The sequence below is a fragment of the Ostrinia nubilalis genome, chromosome 12 (genome assembly GCF_963855985.1).
Source record: "Ostrinia nubilalis chromosome 12, ilOstNubi1.1, whole genome shotgun sequence".
In the NCBI taxonomy this organism is placed as follows: domain Eukaryota; kingdom Metazoa; phylum Arthropoda; class Insecta; order Lepidoptera; family Crambidae; genus Ostrinia; species Ostrinia nubilalis.
In genome coordinates, this window is record NC_087099.1 from 5,511,199 (window position 1) to 5,527,459 (window position 16,261).

The 16,261-nt window shown below is 35.6% G+C and overlaps 1 protein-coding gene across 1 annotated transcript in view; it reads right to left on the reverse strand.

The window, feature by feature from the left end:
- The window catches only part of LOC135076666 (cadherin-99C), a 170,067-nt gene that overhangs the window by 54,703 nt on the left and 99,103 nt on the right, over positions 1-16,261 (reverse strand). The window contains exon 3 of the mRNA XM_063971086.1: positions 15,360-15,418. The gene's annotated coding sequence lies outside the window, so the exon portion shown is untranslated. The remainder of the gene's footprint in view (positions 1-15,359; positions 15,419-16,261) is intronic.

The window sequence follows — 16,261 nt, forward strand, 5'->3', positions numbered from 1 at the left end:
GTAAAGATAATATTAATCAAGCAGCAAATAATAAGAAGAGTAGTGTGGCCTGTCAGAGTTATCGATAATCTTGGCTGGTCAATGGGCAATTTATTGTCCCACTACACTATGTCGTGGTATGCAACTATACGGCTCCGACCATTTTAAATCCTTCGATGCTATCGTATTTACCAGGGCCTTAGAATAGGATTCGAAGAAATACTTGTGAAGCTTTACGGTTGATCATGTGCAGCTATAATAAACGAAACAATTAAGCACGTGCTTTAAGCAAGATTCGTTGATTGTGCCAATCGCCGAATAAAACAAGCTTTGTTTAATTACACAAGGTGCATTGCACACAAGATAATGAGGACGCGAATCAGATCTGCCAACGAAACTTATTAGAAACAGTATAATAACAATACAGGTGTAATGATTTCATTATGAGACAACCACTTCATTATAAGGTAATTTTGTAACCACACCCACATTACTCAATAGTTTGTTTAATTAAAGAACGCTAGATAATATCAGTTGATCCAATATTTTGACCATTTTATATCATGATACTAGTAAGGAGGCAGTTTTAAAATATCCTAGGCATTTTGAAGTGCGTCTGAGACATTTATGTTAGATGTCTTCTTTCTGAATCTTTTATGGTAGATAATTATCACATCCGGGAACATAATAATTTTCAGACTGACTGTTCCACTGTATTTCGTGCTCGGACTCGGGTTGTATCATTCTAATAAGATCACTTTGTAGAGCACTTATCGAGATTACGAAGTACTTACACTTTAGCTATACTGTCGATAACTTTCATAAACATCATTATGTTTTATTACCAACCTCTAATAAGCTCGTGAACTTTGCGCAAGTCTATCAGCGCCCACACTTTGAAAAATAGTTCGACATCTGATTGAAAGATTGATATCTTGTTGGCGCGGGTCAAGCAAATTGTTTGTTATTTTCAGTTAATTGTTTTCCGTGTTTGCCCCATGATTTATCTCGGCTTATTATAGAGCTTACCGCACGCATCTCGCTCACAAGCCAGCCGGTATCCTCCCATGAATAACTTCAAAAGTAATTACAGACGAGATGTAATCTAGAGGTTGTCATGCGAATAAGTAATGGTATTGTAACTCTACCGTCATTAATTGTCGATGGCTTCATTAGCAGATACGTTTCTTATTTGCTTTGACTATTTGCGTACGCTTTCTACAGGAAGCGAGAATGTGGTCATAAGTGCTAATACTTGTAACCTCGATATCGATGGTGCCGTATCTTTTTGGACAACACTATTAGCACATTTACGCGCGGGAGCGTCAAAGCGTGTAATTTTTAATTTGTTTTACAGTATCTACTATTTTCCAAAAACGGTATAATTGACGTGAGTTTATGAAAAGATCTTTAAAGCCGATAGTTAATAGTAATTGGTGTTTATAATAATAGTGTGTGGGCGTCCGATACGCCAAATATCCAGTTTGATACTCATTTTCAATATCACAGAACAATCTACATAATTACAGACTAGCACCTGTTTAACGCCTGAAGGCTGGTAAGTGAAACCGTCCATTACTTTTTTCATAGCTTCTAGTTTTGACAATTAATTTTTAATGCATATTAAAATGAGATTCAATCCGCCATGATGAGCTCATGACTATCATTACTAACCAACTGAATAAAAACTAACGGTCAAATTAGTTAACACTGAACATTGTTTTTGTCACTTTCTGAAATAATAGGATCGTTTGAGCTGTCGTAATAAGAGACAAAACAATCAATAAATTATTTTTACAAGTAAATAACCGTGTACAAAACTTATTAAATCATTTTATTGATATAGTAAGTTGTCAATCAATCTATTATAAAATATCTTTTATTTGCTCATTTTGGTGTTAATTGCGAAATAAATGTTTCATAATTTGATCTCAAATATTAACGCTCGTATTCACAAACGATGCTTGCTAAATTGAAGCAGCAAATCGAACTTACAGCGTTGAATAGAGCTCTGTGACCAGCACTGTGAGACCTCATAGTAAAGTTTGTGAATACGGGCGTTAGTACGTAAGTAACCTATGTGCAAATTAGCTAGCTTCTTAACAACATGCACCGTAATTGGCGGAGTGACGCTACATTCGAAACAATAGAACTACAAGAGAACATGTTTTACTAGTACGAGTACAGTCAAGACCCAGAAATAGCAACGAAGACGTGACAAAGATTTGCACTGCATTGATTGCGAATTAATTGACATTGACGGATACTTTAAGAGTAGGCGCACACCGATAGTTGTGCCCGATTTCAAATTGTATGAAGAATCGGCCAAATCGAATCGGCGTAGTGTGCGGCGTGCGCACTCCCATACATGCCCATACTGATCAACTGCCCGACTAAACTATCGGCCGACGAAAAATCAGCAATCAAGATTTCAGTAACTAAGATGAGAGGTTTGTATTAAGTTCCTTCACTTTTTAATTCAGATACTGAAATACGATAACTTATAGGAGTTATTATTATTATTATTTTTTATCCACAACGAGGAAGCTCTTGGCCTGTATCTCACCTGATGGTAAGTGATGATCAGGCCGAAGGTGGAAGCGAGCTTCACCCGGAATTCTCAACCACGGAGGAACTGGCTATCTTACCTCTAACTGCCGGAACACAACAATGCTGTTAATATTGTTGTTATGGCGACAGACTTAGGTAAGATGGTGGTAGCTAGCCAGGCGGACTTAGAACAAGCCCTACCACCAACCAAACCGAACAGAAAAATCTGCCCTTACTGGGAATCGAACCCGGGACCTCTGCGTCTGAAGCAGGTGGTCTTACCACTAAACTACAGAGGCGGTTAAAGCTTAATGTTAAGTTGAGATCTTCTTCACGTAGCTCTAGCTAGAGCAGGTAGTTTAACACTAACAGCTAATATTAACAACCCACTGGAATACTTAGAATACTTATTTTTTAACTGTCTTATACAAAGGATGTTAACGTTTTTGAGGCGGACTGTACTATAATTAGCAGACAAGCTCACAAGCATACGTGTTTAGATTCTAAGAATAAATTACGTAATTAGATGGGTTATTTTCATCGTGCGAATGGTTAGAATATTGAGTTATTGATACCGATAAATACTGGGAAATGAGAATTATAGATATCTTCCAGCTCGTTATAAAACGGGTTCTCAGAGGAATATCATAATAGCTATTAGCAATCCACTTATGTTAGAAATATTTAATAAATGTGATAGCTACTTACCTACCTAATGCGATCGCAATAAAGAATAGTCTTACAATTTTAATTGATGGTGGAGATGTAGCACCTTTTAGGCTGAGTTGCACCACGTAACTTTGACCGTTACTTTGACGATAATCGGTGTTTTTGTATGGAGTTTGACAGGTTTTTGACGTTTGTCAAAGTTAAAGTAAGATGGTGTAACTCAGCCTTAAAGTAACTACGATATTACCCGTTAAAATACTTCAGCTAGATTCTTCAGCTAGAAACCTTGGAAGTATGGCTATAAACAATTAGACCACAAATCACAATGCAGATCAACTCGGTCCGAAACACACACAAAATAGAATGAAAAAACGCGAATCGACACACAGACTATGAGATCCACAATTTTTAAACTCGTGAGAAAGTGTGAACAGTGCCCCGAGGCACGCAATGGCTAACGAGAAATCCGAGGCCATGTTTTTTTCTTAACACGCCACAGAATTTTTGAATACAATGTGAATTATTATAATAATTCTCCCATACGATAGCTGTTTCGCCATTTGTAACAGTCGGGTTTGTTGATACAAATCGAATTAATCTGCCATTTGTCTTCACAATTTAAGTCGGAATGAAGCAATAAATAAAGCGACATTGTTTCCAAATATGTTAATCAAATAAACTAAGTCATTATCGGATCAAATTCAAATAAATGGCTCGCTTTAACTTGAATGGGACGGGTTTATATTACTCTTAATAATCTTGTTTTGGTTGTAATCGTTTTATGTGCTCATTTTTTAAGTGAAGTTAATGTTTGGTATAATACCTATTCGATTGATGTTGGAGATTTATAGTAATTGACTAGTGTAAAGCCTCTATCAACTTCATAAATATTTAGAAAACTCGCTTTCATTTATTCATATGCAGTTTCAATAAAAGTTAATGAATAAAAAATCTGAGGTAGTCAATCATAATAACCATTAATAAATGCATAATAAACTTGACCCACAATAGACACATGGGCAGCCAATGTAATATGATACTATTCTTATAAGTCAATATTTCAAAACTGATGAATTAGACGAAGAGTGAGAACGTAAGTTACGAAACAAACATAATAATAAATCCAAACGCGGTAAGGCAATAACATGGCTATTAAAGAGACCAAAACCATAAATGTGGCATGTCCGCCTTAAAAGTCAACAGAAGCTTTGAGAAATTAACATAATATAGAATGAAATATTTGCTGCGAAATCGGATATAGGAGTGCTGACCACTTGGCGTGTTGGAAAGGACAATGTTCGTTCTCCATACATTGTTCGCCTAAGAACCAACAATTTTGACATATTACTACCCGAAAGCGAAATAATACGATTCTGTGTGTAAGAACAATGATTCCTGATGGACACTTGCCATAAAATTAATGATTAAGAATATTAAATCACAGCGATTTTATAATTATGTCGTTTATGACAACATGGCGTCTAATGTATTGTGTGAATGTATGAACACCGATTCGCGAAAAATGTTTTGTATTGTCGTCACGCCGAGTCGCAGCCAAATAGTATAAAATAATAGAACAAGTTTTAGAAATACAACTCGGCATTCCACTTTTATAATATGCCCACATATTGCACGTAAATAAACAACATGAATCGTAGGTTGTTTCCACCCTTGTCATCTGACACATGAAATAAACTCCTATTGTATTATAGATATCGAAGCCGAATCGTATATAATAATAGAATGGGTTTTGGAGATCACTCGGGGTTCCACTTTTATAAAATACCTACATATTGCATAAAAATAACACGAATCATGAGTTTTCTTTTCACCATTTACATCTGACACGAGATAACAAACTCCTATCTCCATGACTACCGTCGTAGTCTATGCCAAAGACTACAATATTTTAAGCAAGAAGTTTCAAACCTTAGCGGCTACGGTAACCCCTGGGCCACATACATCATGATAACATTCGGTCGACACCGGAACGAAGTCTTGCGATTATGCAAAAAAGCATCGTATTCTAGTGCGGCTATATCACGTTCAACCGGGGTTTCAATTCGACTAAAGTCCTGACTAAAGACTGGAAGAAAATACGCCGCATTGTATGAGCACTTAGTGTTCGTTAAAGCGGCTTCAGATCTAGAGCCCACATAGTTTTCTTTCCAATAATATCCGCAAGTAGCGCTGCATGATCTTTACAACAAAAACGGCAATAGTTATTAAGGTGTCAAAATTATATGATTACTTTGGCACGGTATTATACACGTTCGAAGATTTGTCATTTTCATTCATTTCATCATCATCATCATCATTTCAGCCACAGGACGTCCACTACTGAACATAGGCCTCCCCCAATGACTTCCACATCGCACGGTTGGTAGCGGCCTGCATCCAGCGCCTTCCCGCTACCTTTATCAGGTCGTCGGTCCACCTTGTGGTGGGTTGACATAGCAGAATATGACTTTTGATAGGTTCATCATAGAATTCGGCGGGGATATCCTCACGGAGGAAGTTCGTAAAAGGGCGGAACAAGATCTTATAATAATGCAAGGCCGAAGCTGTAACGCGCGTGCTCCTACGTGTAATCCGGCGAGTATGCAATAAATAGTAATGTCTGGTAAATAGTGGTAATACGTATCATTCGTTCGTTCGTTTCAGCCGAAAAGACGTCCACTGCTGGACAAAGGCCTCCCCCAAGGATTTCCACGAAGACCGATCCTGCACCGCTCGCATACAGGCACCTCCCGCGACCTTCACCAGATCGTCGGTCCACCTAGTGGGAGGCCTGCCCACGCTACGTCTTTCGGCTCGTGGTCGCCACTCAAGAACTTTCCTGCCCCAGCGGCCATCAGCTCTACGAGCTATGTGCCCCGCCCCGTCTATGTCTATATGCGCTACGATTACAGGGTATCATTTTGCATAGTCGCAAGACTTCACTCCGCTGCTGTCAAATCAATGTCGCATAATGTTATCGCAATGTGTGTGGCCCTTGGCCAAATCACAGAAGCCTATGCGAAGAAAGAGCACTTGAATGACAATGAAAATCAGGGTTACCATTTTATAAGATCTCCTCACTATTGAGGGTAACAAAGTAACATTAATAATCTAGCCATTAATTACATTTATTACCTATACGAGAAAGTAAAGCAACATGCGGTTTTATTTTAATTTGTAAAATATTTGTACCAGTTTGTTCCAAGTTTAGTTTTACAACAGTATTGCTGTTTCAGCTGTCACTGTGAAGCTTTGGGAAAATAAATAAATAGAAAAAATATTAACATAAATATTTATTTAAGTTTTTTTGTTCATTATCATAATATGCCAATTTAAGTTACACTGTGTGACAGTCTTTGACACTAAACAAACTCTTCAGCTTAATAATACCTACCTACAGGGCGTTTTTATAGTTACTCTTGCTGATGAAACAAGAAGGGTTGATTCTACTACTGAAATACAACTACTTTTCTTACAGGACCAATATCAAATTCTCAAAAAAATTCAAATCCTCGTGATGGTGATAATTTCTATGGAGAGGTTTTTTTTTATATTCGGTCTCTTGGGATAAGTTATTCCATTTGAGCAGTAGAATTAATCCTTTTTATTTGATCACATATAAAAATAACACAAGTGTTTAGGAAAACTTCTTCTTTGGTATGGTATCACTACGGAGTTATAATGTCGGCAACTCTGTATCACTGACTTGTAACTTTCAAACAGTATGAATAATAAGGGCACCACATTGGTTTTCTTTCTGAAAAAAGGCTTTCACTTTTAGTACTAACCCTTTAGCACTATTTCATTGAAATAAAAATACAATAAACGCACAGAAGACTGAAATTGAGTCAACTGACGTGACATTTATAATTTGTTGACATTATGACAGTTTGACAAGACTAGGGATTGAAAAAGTTTTAATTGAAAAAGTAAAATGACAATTTATTAAAACGATTCACAAGGATATAATCGATTAAAAATATTTTTTTTTTTTTTTTTTTATGCATAACAAGGCAGGTATTTGACCACAATCGCACCTGATGTTAAGTGGGATGCGGTCTAGGATGGTACATTTATAAAATGTTCTGATACTTGCCTGTAGCGATTATCCAATCCTGGTTTCTACTGAAAAACTACCTCGTGGCAAGATTTTAATAAAATAATAAAATCATTATCTTCTCTTTCACAATCTATAAAAGTTCATTTGGTCTATTATTATACATGTGCTATGAATGAGGGTTTTCGCGATTGAAAAATCCGCGAGATGGCAATACGTAGACGCGAGGTCCAAATGCTGCATGATTGGTGGATATCTGTCAATGTCATGTCAAAAATAACCAATCATGCAGCATTTGGACCTCACGTCTACGTATTGCCATCTGGCGGATTTTTCAATCGCGAAAACCCTCATTGGCATATATTATGAGAGACTGGCAACTATACTAGGTTGATATATGTTTCTCACACTTCAACTGGCATTGGATTCAACATCGGATTCTGACACTTTTACAGTTATGATACCATGAATATCAGTTTATGGTCCTAATTATTTTTATTTTATTTACGACCTTCGACCAGTTGGACACTTTAGATAGCTTCTTGTAATAGTGTCAATATCTTTTTAGCTTTTAACGCAAATCTAGTCTTCAAAGCAGTTTAATCGATTATTTTATTTTCAAAATTGATATTTTATTGTCTATGATGGCCGCAGGAACATCACTATACATGGACTCCCAGCAATAAAGTACGGTAATGCCTCGTACAGATTTTATCGGCAAAAATTATGGAACTTGATAGGTTTTAGACCATGCCACGCACCAAAACGTCCGGAAGTTGTAATAGTATTATAGAATAAACGTTAAAAGACTTATTTATATAATTTTTCAATGCTTAAGTGTCCATTAGAATGAAAGGGTGCTTAATGTATTAAAAAAAATAGAAAATAATTATGATGGGTTAATGTTTTTGGGCGGTTTTTAGGCGGTTTCTGACAATGTCCTTTATCGAGCCCTACGATTACGATGGGATGTCAGCCTCGATTAAGAGTTATGTGAGCGGACCATGGCACATCAGTATGTCTAATTGTGTATGGAATCTAATGCTGTTGTAATATGCACTATTTTACAGCAAAAAATAATGGTCGTTGCTGCACGTTTTTAGGATAGATATGTACAAGCTACGGTTGCAAATGTATTTCTGTAATAATTTACTGAAACAGAAATCGCAAATACTCTGCGATCACAAACAGTGTGTGATCAACTGAATGTTGTGTAAATAATAAACATACTTAATGACGAGGTATAAAAAATGCCATCATCATTTGTCCATATTGGTGTCATACACCTTTATACAAGTACACAGAAGGGAAAGGAATGCGCACACCTGCCCTGTGAGCTAGTGACAGTTCATGCCGCTGACCTTGGGAACTAAGATAATGGCTGCATATAATTACACTCTCATGCCTTCAAACCGGAATACAATAATGCGTCAGAATAGCGAATAGCATCATCACACTAATTAGCTAGTGAGACAATCAGCAAGAAGCAAATGACACACGATTTGATAAATGCAGTGTTTCCTGATCAATTATTTTCGAATGGGAAATATAGCACTTCTAAGTAAGCCCCCAAGCAGGATTCTAGCGGCTCAAGAAAGTACTATCCACCATATTATTCTAGCTAATTCCCATACAAAATTAGACAAATCAGAATAATTACGTTACAATTGATACTTATGGGACGTGAACGTGAGATTTCATGGAAAATGTTATACACTCATTTATTTCCAACAATTACAATCAGTGCACATTCTCGAAAAAACGTCATTCAAATGATGGAATCAGATTCCAGGAATACCAACAAAGCGAAGAAATACTTCCAAAGAAAATACCGTGTCACCGGTGTTAAGCAAGAATTTCATTAGCACCTTTATACTGCAACATCAGACATTCTTGGAAGGTTATTATGACTCATAATTCGTTAACAAAAATGCATTTTTGTCTTAAGAAAGAAAATTATGTGACATTAACTCCTACGAAGTCGAAAATTTAAGACAAAGAACTCCAAGCCGCTATTTAATGCTCTACTCTATTATAAATAAATATATCGCGAAATATTGTTGAGAAAACATAACTAATTATACAAATTAAAACACACAAAGCTTGCATATTATTATCATCAATCAAAATAGTTGTAATAAATCGTTCAATCTTATTAGCAGGGCAATAAATGTCATGTTACAGTATAACCACAGTATAACCCAGATTTGTGAATTAGATTGTGTTTACTCTAAAAGTAATAAAAAAAACCGTTGATTAAGTATGAAGTCGCAGATCTAGTTTAAAAGAATAAAAAATACAAAATTGATCTCAATAAGGATAACATTTCGGTCAGTCGTGCCAACAAAATTCATAGTTTACTAAAAAAGCAAATCTTAAGTTCAACTCGTGGTTGACCACAGTTTCATTCGCTTTCGTCTGATGAAAAATCTCCGTGAATGATAAAAAAAGAAATACGTGCTCCAATTTACTGGACACAATCTAGATTGGTCCACAAGTAGACGTTTTTCTTAATAAATGTTGAGTTTATGATTTGAGTGATACTGCAAAATATTTGTTCTTTCGTTAACTCATACCAAACGTTATTTTACACATTTTGCGTAACGAAGGTAGAGGAAAGTCGGCAAGAGGCGTAAAGGTTATGTGAGAAAGTGGAATGGTAGAAAACATACTTGAACTTGAAACCGAGGACGACCTTTCAATTGAGTTTCACAGCTTCACTGGAGATTTAAATTCATTTATATTGCACTACAAAAGTAGGCTAATGATTCCGCGATTTTTATAAATGAATCTCAGTGAGGATTTATTGCTGCTGTAGTTGAGAATTGCTGATGCAAATGATCGAAACGTAACGTTTCACTGGTTCGAATCTTTACACTGATAGAGTTACAGATGATCCAATTCTCAGCTAGATACGTTTCACCATCACTAACCAATGGGCTCAGTTTTAATAAATCATCATTGATAAAAATAACGAATTATGCTATTTTGAAATTGTTTTATACATTCATTCATTCCAATGGAAGAGATAAACATAATACGATATTGAGAGTAATGAAGCAACCATAATCGACATCTAAAACAAAAAATATTGCAGTCCTTGGAAGTAAACTCACAGTGGGAATCTAACGAGTTACTCACAAAAGAACAATTCAAAGAATAAATTACGACAAAAAATACAGTAAGTCACGAAATCTGGTAATTATATCTTAAAAAACATTCCTTTAGCCCGTAAAGGCATTCTTCTCGGTTTGACAAAGTAGTGGCTGTACTTAGTTGAATGCTAGACATAAATCTGTATCATAATAATGGAGGAGTGAGACAAGTTGACGCTGTATTTGGTGTACGAGAGTTGGAATGCGGCCCAGGCGGTTAGTGTGACGAAACGCAAAGGCCACAGCCCGCTGGGTTTATGATCAACATTGTAATAAAACTGATCAAACATGATATTTGTCTATTTAATTATATTTGCATAATGGTGGACGGAGCTGGCAACGAGCTCTAAAGCGCACTGATAACTGGAACGAACTGCGCACGAGAACCGCAGCTAAAAGATTATGTGTAGGATATCATTGCAATATTGACAACGCCTGTGAAACTAGAAGTTGATATTGCGTTTAAGTGAAACTAAAATCAAAATACTTGTCTCATGTAAAATGCTGATTTAGTTGTAGGCTTTGGTATTGTATAAATGCAATGCAACAGACAAGTGTCTTAGGATTAAATGGTCAATTTTAAGAGCATTACGCAAAGTTTTGGCACTTCAGGTTGTAATCCACGTTGAAATGGTAAGAGAAACATTTTAATAGTATATCTTTAGTCTGCATTTTAAAATGACAAAAAAAAACGATATATTTTTTTTGATAAACTTTTTAGTTACCTATGTACCTACATAAGCACGTATGAATTAACTACCTGCTAGCGTAGATACTGCCCTTTGACTGTTCTATTGGAATGGTCATTGCCTTTCCCATTATCCAGCATACAATTATCCAGCTCACAGGCATTCCTAACGATCCATTTCGTGCCGGAAGCATAACTAGGAAATGACTAGTGACGTTTTTCCCATCGGTTGAAATGGACTAATAAACTAGGTATTACCTTAAGTTTGGTCATAAAATCTTTATTAACTTATTTAAATGTAATCCGCCAATATGGTAGTAATATAATACAAACATGGGCCCAGAGATGTGCCAAACATATTTTAATCCCGATGGTCCGGTCGCCACCCGTTGCGCCGGCGCAGCCCACCTATGGCAGGCAGGTGCAAGCGTTTCCTTTTTACACAGCGTAACCGAAGTTTTTTTACTTCTGTGTTTTTGTTACAAATTACCTTCTCCGCTTGGTGATTCGGTGCTTTTTTGATTGGGATATATGGGAATTTTAGCCAAAATACAACTCTGTTAACATTTTTCGCTGACATAATGATAGCTTCCTGTATTTTAAGGAATTTTAAATTTTAAAGAATTTATGAAAAATCAAACAGGCAAAGAGATTTTAGACTGATTTTAGCAATGGTATAAATATTCTTCAAGATCCAAAGGATCTACCTTCAAATATGAATTAAATCCTTTTGTTCATTTCATCAATTTCATAAAAATTAAGTTCACTATATAATTATCACACAAAACTGACAAAGGTAGTGAAATCGTGAAATCGCGTAAGTTCATTCGGAAACTTCAAACGCAAAATAAATTAATACCTAATGAGATACATGTACATTGACAACAGATATTAATCACATAAACCCAAATTTTCTAAACTTATCTACTATCGTCTTAGGTAATACTTAACTAAAAGTTTAACAAATCGTTGGTTCACTTATCTTAATTACGAAATTGCAACACAATAACTTATTTCGCTCGTAGATGTCGGTGGGCGTCGGTGAATTATATCGGTTTCGTTACTCGATAGATTGGATGGATAGAATTCCGATTGGGAATTTAATCGGTATTCATTTACCAGGTTTGGTGGTTCTGACATCGTGAAATCAAGGCGGTATTTTACATTTACCACATGGGTTATCAAAACGAAATCAGATGATATTACCAATATCACACTTTTATTTTTAATGGTTAAAATTTATATCTGTTAAACAAGGTTTTAATTACGTCATCAAATGGAATCATTATAGTTTGGTGTGTTGGGAGACGCCCCCGGCAAAAGAAAAACCCGTTATTTATGACAAGTTGTGTTCATTTAGTTTTTTGTTGGAAGGAAAAATATTTTTTTTTGATACCAATCCTTCATCGATGTATTCAAAATCGAAATGAGAATAGCCGCTAATTTTTACCAAATCCGTCTTTTATTCTTAGAAAGCTGAACTACGAGTATCACCAATGGGTAAATTTTCTTTACAACTTTCATTCTAAGATATATTTTTTTATCAAGGAAATGGAATGTTTTTATTAACTCACTAAAGCAGAAATCGTTTTTAACTCCTAACAAGCCAGCAAAAACTGCAGCTTTCACTGTTAGGCCTACTACTTGTTGCTACTGCCTCGTTCTTTCATAAAAATTAAAATAAAAAACTCAACAAAGCTTGTACTAAGTAGATAGTACCGGTTTTTTGTAGACCGATAGAAAATAGCAAAATGAGTATTCCAAGTTTCTTAATAAGGTAATTCATTGAAATACGTCACCGAAAAATCGCGATTATAAATCATAGTTTTGCAATAAGTAAGCACCAATGCTATGGTTTTGAAATTGGTTCGTTTTAGTTAAAACACAATAAACCCAAAGAATCTAAAGATTAAAAGAGCACATAAACGTTTATGAGCCAAACACATTCCAAAACCTTGATCACCAAGTTACGTTCTTTTTCGGTTCGTGTACTGAAGTGCTTAAAAAGCTACAATAATGATTTCACTTGCACCGATACAGCTGGTAATAAAACGGGAGTTTTATAGCCCAAGATAAATCTTAAGCTGGACGCTGTTGTTGGAAACAATTGATCCGCATTGCAAATTGTTTGAGTATCTTGTTGAGTAATGAAACACAATTGCTAATAAGTGCTTGATAAGTAAGCAGGAAAACGACTCCGATAGTGCCTACTTAAGCGTGAAATATGTTTATATTATTCAGAGCTCGTTTAGGTGTTTCGATTTTAGTGTCCAAATCTATTCAGACCTTCCAAATGCCTTTGAAGCACGTGATTTCACTCTTTGCAAGAAATTCCAAGCGGTGCTTTATGTTATCTTAACAATTCCTTTTTTTGTTCTCAAATTCAATTGGATAGGTATTTATAGCATTTCCTTTTTTAAGAGACGTGAGCCGATGGAAAGCTGCGAGTTGAAAATTGTAATAGGTTTGCCCAATATTTTTTGCTTTGTGATTTTATCATGCTATCAGCATCTAGTGGCAAGTTATCTGCAGACGTAAACGTAATGTCGAAATTTTATTGTTTTACTCTAATAAGAGGTAAATTATATTATTAGTAAAAGGGTTTTTTGTCTATGCATCGGGCAGACAGATGCAGGAACGCCAAGACGTAGGCAGAAGCTAATGTATAATAATTCTCGTAAGCAGAATATCTAAAAGTAATTATCGTAGTATTTCACTCGTAAGTATTTCACTTAGGAAAAGTGACTAACGTCATCATGGAAATTTACATATGGGGCATTGCCAATCCATGACTGACCTTTCAGAGACCTTTCAATATGAAAGTAACACACGTGGCACAATTTGAGAAGTATTAATTTGCATTACAAAATTGATTTAATCTCACCTCATAAGTGCCTTCGCAAAATTAATATCAGGAAGTAGAACCGTGTGAATAGATTAATCATTTATTTAAATTAATAACCCCAACTTAGTAATTATAATCTTAAATACAGCATACGGCGCATCAATTATTTCTCAATTCTCGATTTGTGTTGGGTATATCTTTATATGTAATCTCTGACACCCACGATATCTCAAGCGTGTTATACGCGTTACAAATAGTATCACTTAATGCTGGTTTAAGGTTTCATAAAGTATCTATAGAGAGGTTTTAAGCAGCCTCTTAATTTGTTTTAAGTAAAGCGACGTTCGGAGATAAAGTTGTCTCGTTTGTTAACTGTGTACAGTTGCTAGCAAAAATTAAATCAACCAATTTATATTCTTGTGTAAAAATAAACCAAATGCTTGACACAAAATATACTTAAATTAAAAGTAAAGCGTTTGTGAAATAATATGACGTGATTGATTAATTAATTAGTTTCTATGATCCCAACCAATTCCAAAGATAAACCATGATTTTATTAATAGTAGTTTAGAATACAATAGGGAAGTACTCGAAACTGCTGAGTTATTGTAGCACAATCATAAAAATTACTTTATTAAAGCAAGATAAAAAATATAAAAGATTATTATAACAAGATTAAAATACATAACCTTTTTTAGAACACAACGATAATGAGCAGCGCGTGTGGCCACTAAATATCAATCACACAGCTTTGGATGAAAAATTTTGTGGGTCCAAAGTGTGGCATTACCCTAATTATCAAGTTAGACTGGTTCTTTTCCTCGCATTTACGTTATTAACATAAATCAGCGCAGCAATGTAACAGCTATTAAACGTTAAGTGCGCGTGGTTAATCGCAAAACGATGTGTCGAGCAAAACCGCCTATTAAGTTACGTAAAAAGTACATACGTACTCGCATGCATACGATTCTGTAGCGTGAATTATTATTTTTTACTATAGCATTGCCGCTAATTTCACTTTCTGATGAAGAAGTTTTTTTTTAATGCTAATAAGGTATAACTTTTGTGTATTTAGGAACTAGTTTAAGAGCTTGAATGAACTTATGCTGTGTCAATACAACAATCATCATATTCAGAAGTAAGAAATGTTCTGTCACTTCTGTCTGATGGACAATCGTTTTAGGCGTGGCTACTGTTAAGGTATATCCTCCTCCACCCAAGGGACGGGCGCGGGGCGTTCCCTATGCATACTATGTTTAAAGAACCACTGCATACTGCATACAATTGTTAAGAGCATACAAGCAGTGTTGAAGAAAACAAATGAAACACGTTCGCGGTCGTGTGAAGATGCCTTTATACCCTTAATATGAACCTGTCTGTTGTTGTACAAAAAATAAAGAACTCAGCAGCACTTACCCAGCAGTTACAATTCCGATGTGTTCGCATTACTCAAATTATCTGTTCCAGTTGTCCATCTGCAACAAAAGCAAGTTGTTACTAACGAGAAACTAGCCACAAGACTAAATACTGGCGACTTATGTGGTATGAAATAGAAGCGATTTTTCAAGAAACACACGTACATAATGTGCTCAACTGTACATTATCTGAATTAACTCTAACAAGACACGTGTGGACTTATTGTTGTTTTTGCGGGTGAAATTATTATTATAAATTGTCGGCGACGTTTTTACAAAGGCGAAGAGAAAATCAATGGCTATTATGGTCTAAGTATAGACGTATATTATAGATGCTATTGCTATTAGTCAATTAGGGACCTGCAAATAAAAATTGAAGTCAAATTATTTTAGTATTACTCTACACCACAACACAACTGGGACATTTAATTTTATCCACGGCTTTTTGCTCATTAAACTTAGATTAAAAACCAAACAAAAAATCTAACGTTAGGAATAATAATAGAGTCGTTAACATAATATATTTAAAGGAATGGTAAATACTTATTAGACCGGTGTGAACACACGCATGAATGAAAAAGAATGACTCAAAAAAGTTAAGTCTTTATCAAGCAGTCATTTGTTCCGTCACGTAATTCCACTTCTAAGTACGACGGCAAATGAAGTTAAACATTAGCACCTTAAGTAGTTTTGTTAAGCGCGATTTTGCAAAAAGAAATGTAGAGTCAGTACAAAAAATCATTATTCAGTTTTTGTACCTCCGGTGTCGACGTACGAGATCGGATCTCTTCCTAGATGGTCACAAAAAGGCATCGGTGTTCCTTGAGGTCAGCTCCCAACATTGTCCGACTACAATGCCGATTGTTAGAAAGAATCCGAGACAATGGAACGGTCGACAATTAG